Raw genomic sequence first — 5,000 nt, forward strand, 5'->3', positions numbered from 1 at the left:
ATCCTCGGCTGGATAAGTTGACTTTGTGGTTATTTTTCCGTGTGTCGGTGAAGGCAGTGTACCCGCTCCCTCTCCCGGCGTTTGTACTACGCTTATCATTTCATTTCAAAGTTATGTCGGTGCGCAGTGGTGTACCCGTTTTCCGTTGTTATTGGTGACGGCAGTGTGTGCGCTCCCACTCCCGGCTTGGGTACGTTTTACTTTGGTGCCAACTCGGTTGTGCCCGCTTTGTGTGCTTACAACTACCCTTAACTGCTGAAGGCAGTGTTTTCGCTCCCGCTCCTAGCATTTATAGTTATAGTTAGCTTTGTAGTTGGTAGCAGTGTTCCCGCTGAGGCTAACTGTCTAGGCTGTGATTCCTGGAACATTTGTCTGCGAAGGCTGTGCTTTCGTTTCCTCTCCCGGAATTTATACTGCACTTATTATCTCATTTCGTTCTGAAGCCACTTACCCTCAACAGGTGAGGGCAGTGCTCTCGCTCCCGCTCCCAGCATAGGTGTGACTTGTAGTTGGAAGCTATGTTTCCGCTGAGGCTAACTTGTCTGGGGTTCTTTTCATATATACATTGGTGGAGGTTGTGTTTTCGCCCCCTCTCCCAGTGTCTATTATTTCTTGCTTTTTATCCTGTGTGATTTTGCTGGTTGTCAACATGGTTGGCGACCAGTCTTGCTCGGCCTGTATGGCTTCCCTGCAGCTTGAGGATGGATCCCTCATGCCTTGGCCTCAGGCATCTGAAGGAGGGTCTTTCTGATGATCCCTGCATGAACTGCAGTTGTATGCCTCGGGCAGTGAGAGCTGCTAGACTGGCTGAGGTGGAACAACGGTCAGGCCTCGTCAACCGAACGGTTGCTCCCAGCCCAGCGACGTAATCCAGCTCAGGATGGTCGCTCTTAACGTCGGGCTGCGGAGGCCAAAGGCCCCACTTCTAGGAAGAAGGTTAGGGAGTCCGGGCTTGCCTCCAAGGTGGGCCAATTAACAGCGGGTCCCTCCTCCTGGCCTTTCAGGCTGGGACTGGTGCAGGGGAGCCTGGTGCTCCTGCTCCTCCGGCAGCTTCCTTGGAGCCGGAGGAAGGTGTGCTTTCTGTGGCAGCGTCAGCTGGCGAGTATGAGCCGGATGGGGACCCACAGGATGTAGCCTCCCGTGCCTGGAGGCTACAGGCTCTACTGGTGCCTCTGAGGACCTCATTCGTATGGCCCTGGCCCATCTGCAGCCAGACGTGTCGCAAGCGCAGCTGGCTCCGGCCAGGGCTTTCTTCAGCCGTGGCCCAGCCCCCACCAGCTTTACCGTGCCTCCATCGCAGGAGTATCTTGGGGAGTTGCATGCATGCTGGAGGGATCCTAGGGCCCTCTCTCATGCAACATCCGACGGTCGGACCCTGGCAGCCATGCAGGATGGACCCAAGTTTGGCTTGGACCGCATGCCAGCAGTTGAGCCGACTATAACTGCTCTAATTGTATCGCCCGATGATGAGGCTCTGAGACCGGATGCGAGGTGTCCTCGTCCCCAGTGTTGGGTTACGGATGACCTGCTCTCCAAAGCCTATGACGCAGCGGCACGCATGGGACGCATAGGAAATTGTATGTCCCACCTGATGCTCGCTCTGTCAGCATCCCTGCAGGAGGTTGCAGTGGATGCTCCTGCCCACGATTTCGGCGATGCTTCTCTGCAGGCGTTCGCACTGATGTCCAGAGAGTTGGGGCGGTTTATGTCCACTCTCGTCTAGGCTCGCCTCCAGGTTTTCCAGTCACTCATGGATGGCGGCCGGTCCCCAGCTACTCTGAGGGTATTCGTGGCAGCCATCTCCTCAAGACATGCTCAGGTGGATAATGACACAGTGGGGGGGCCACAGTTTGGTGTCCCTTTCTCTGAAGGGCGTGTTGCGGTTACGACCCCCACGAGCACAGTGTGCCCCAGAATGGGATCTGCACTTGGTGCTCGATGCTTTGTGCTTGCCTCCTTTTAAACCCCTGGCTCAGGCGGAGCTGAAGTTGGTCTCTACTAAAACTGCCTTTCTCCTCGCCACGCTTCATGCTCTGTCTGTGAGTGACTCATGCCTGAGGTGGAATTGAGATGGCTCAGGGGTTACCCTGTGGCCGAATCCAATCCTCTCGAAGGTTTTGTCATCCTTGAAACTCGACCGACCTGTCCGCCTGGCACAATTTATCCCCCCGGAAGGGGAGGACATGTTAAAACTGCTGTGTCCTGTGCGGGCTCTGAGAGCATACATTGCTGCGACCGCAGGCATTAGACGGTCAGACCAGCTCTTCCTCTGCTATGGTGGTCGTAGGCGGGGCTGTGCTCTCTCCAAGCAGCGATTTTGTCTCATTGGGTTGTGGACGACATCACCCATGCATATAAAGGAGGTGGTCCCCCCTGCCATCCGGGGTCAGGTGCCACTCTACCAGGGCTGTCTCAACATCATGGGCTGCCCTGCGGGTCATGCCCCTGGAAGACATCTGTGATGCAGCATCATGGACATCACCATGTACCTTCTCCAGGTTTTACCGGGTGAAAGTTGCCACTCCCCATCCGTTGGCCGTGGCCGTTACGTATGTTAACTGCGGTTCTACTGTATGAATCCTGGATGACTGCCAGAGCGCTCTGTCACTCAGAATCCTTATGTGCTCGCAAGAAGATTCTGCAGGAACAGATCCTCTGCTGTCACCGGAAGATATAGGCTGTCCGGAGCTCATCAGGGGTCACTGGTGACTTTGTTGGTATTAACACTCGACCTGCGCATGCGCGAGGTGGATCATTCAGTGCTTGAAGCACTGGTCAACCAGGATTCATAGAACCGTAGTTACATACGTAACTATCGTTTTAATAACCATCATAGACTGTAGGTTACCAACTACACCATAGGATGGGGACAAGCACAACCTGCTTCACAGGGAGAGCAAAACTCAAGAACAAAGAAATATATATATTAATAAACAAAACTTGAAAATGTCCATCTGTTTCTGTTGGTCTCCTGTGGAACATCATATAAACGCTTCTGTTGATCTCTACTTCTGTGGTGCTATGGCTCCCTTAGCGCCGCCTCCACCGTCCTCAGCCATCAACTGTGGGCGTGGCTCCGCCTACCTTTTGGGGGTCACCTAGCCACACCCCAAGGACAAGCTGTACATAAATCACAGGTCAGATCAGAGCCTGTTTTAAAACCAAGAACATTCATCCTATTATTTATTGTTTTCATGTCTTTAAGAATGTAGAATGCCAACAATGTATAGTCTTTTCATACTTTTATTACAGTTAAATTATCATTATTACCATTCATCACTGATGACCTACTTCCCTCCACTGCTAGCGCTCTGGTTAGCTGCAGCTGTGTGTGACATCCATTCACTGTTCTTTCATTGTGGCTGTCCTTCCCCTTTTGAGTCTCTTCCTGACAGAAAGAGACTCGATACTTTAGCCTCTGATCAAATGGCTCTACTGGCCCCCATTTCATTTGTATTAGAGAGCTGCCCAGCTCTTAATGAGCTGCCCAGCTCAAAAATCTCAATAGTTGACCAGAACCAGTGCCTCTCTCCAGTTGGACAGCATGGCCGCTGGCTCCCAGTGCTCTATCACCCCTCCCCGTGCCCTCGCTGGGCCCCGCCATGACATCATCAGTGGTCATCCCCCAAAAAAAACAACTTCCCGTTTTCTTAGAGTCTTTTTCCGCTGGTCAAGACGTCATGTGACTGTCGGCACCTCATCAAAACCCAACAGGACATGGAGGGATGAAGCAATGTGGAGAGAAGGCTACGCGCACACACACACACACACACACACACGCACACGCACACGCACACACATAAAGCATGACATATTACCTCCTAGCTGTGTGTGTCTATTATGTTTCCAGTCTGAAAGGTCAGTGTGGGTCCCCAGCTCTGTAGTTCATTCACTATCAGACCAGCGCCACTCACACTGTGCAAATCACCCAGAGAAAAGGTGCTGCTATGTGTGTTTCCATCTGGGCTGTTAACAGGTCCTATAGTGAACCCTGGTCCCAGCAGGCTCCATGCAGACGCTCCCAATAGACAACACATCACTCACACTGCTCTGTCCCTCATTCTGTGGAGTAAAGGGGAGGGTTAGGGCAGATTCACAAGGCTGACGGGACAACCAATTAAAGGGTTGTACAAATCTCAATTCTTTACTTTCAGACTTTGCATTTCAGAAGTGGACAGTGTAAGTGACAATATCCACTTATAAAGCAACCAACTTAAGCATAGCTTTTTCTCTTACACAGGTTGTCACTGAGATTTATCCAGGTGGGGGCTTGAGTCTTTCGGGGGCAGACCATGACGTCATCGCCAACACTTTTCCAATTGGAGGAGACCAAAGGGTTAATTTTGTGCAGAGTGTGAGTCCACTGTACTGATGCTCACACAAGTCTCTGGAAGTCCCTCACACTTGGACAGTTGGGACACGTTTATACACATTTAAAACTTCCGGTACAGATTATTGAGTATTAAGTGTTTTCCATTGGTTACCATGAATCTTCATTATCCCTCTGTTTCTGTCTCTCTCTGACTCTATGTTTATGTCTATGTAGCCGTCTGTCCCTCCTCCGCTCTCTCTGTCTCTCTCTCATGGTCTTGGTTTTTGAGGGAGTGCGCTTTGTTGAGTTTGACTGCCTTACCGGTGTTCTCCAGAAGAGGTCACTATTCTCCAAGCTGCTGGCGGGGCCCACAACAGGCAGCTGATCCGAAGCGGACAATTTCCATCATAATGATAACCTAAATCTTGTATTGTTATCTTGGATGGTGGTGTGGTGAATACAGAAATATGGGGCGAAATTGAATAAAAAAAACACTCAACACTCAAAACATATTTACAGCAATTTTTAGGTGTTTGGTATATAGCCTACGCAACCGCAGAATTGTCCTGATTATTAAAGATTCATATTTCTTATATTTGCTAGAATTGTATGTATTTCAGTATTTCTTTAGGCTTAATTGATACTTGATGAATTTATTTCTGTTTGTATGATAGGTTTATATTGTTTC

At 50.4% G+C, this 5,000-nt stretch overlaps 1 long non-coding RNA gene across 1 annotated transcript; it reads left to right on the plus strand.

Annotated features, from left to right (window-relative positions):
- The first annotated feature begins 475 nt into the window (after positions 1 to 475).
- On the plus strand, positions 476 to 4,961 carry LOC115536912 (uncharacterized). The gene is made up of 3 exons (XR_003974737.1): positions 476 to 3,137; positions 4,241 to 4,354; positions 4,547 to 4,961. It is a non-coding gene; the product is annotated as an uncharacterized LOC115536912 (long non-coding RNA).
- The last annotated feature ends 39 nt before the right edge of the window (positions 4,962 to 5,000 follow it).

Source organism: Gadus morhua, chromosome 23 (genome assembly GCF_902167405.1).
Source record: "Gadus morhua chromosome 23, gadMor3.0, whole genome shotgun sequence".
Classification (NCBI taxonomy): Eukaryota; Metazoa; Chordata; class Actinopteri; order Gadiformes; family Gadidae; genus Gadus; species Gadus morhua.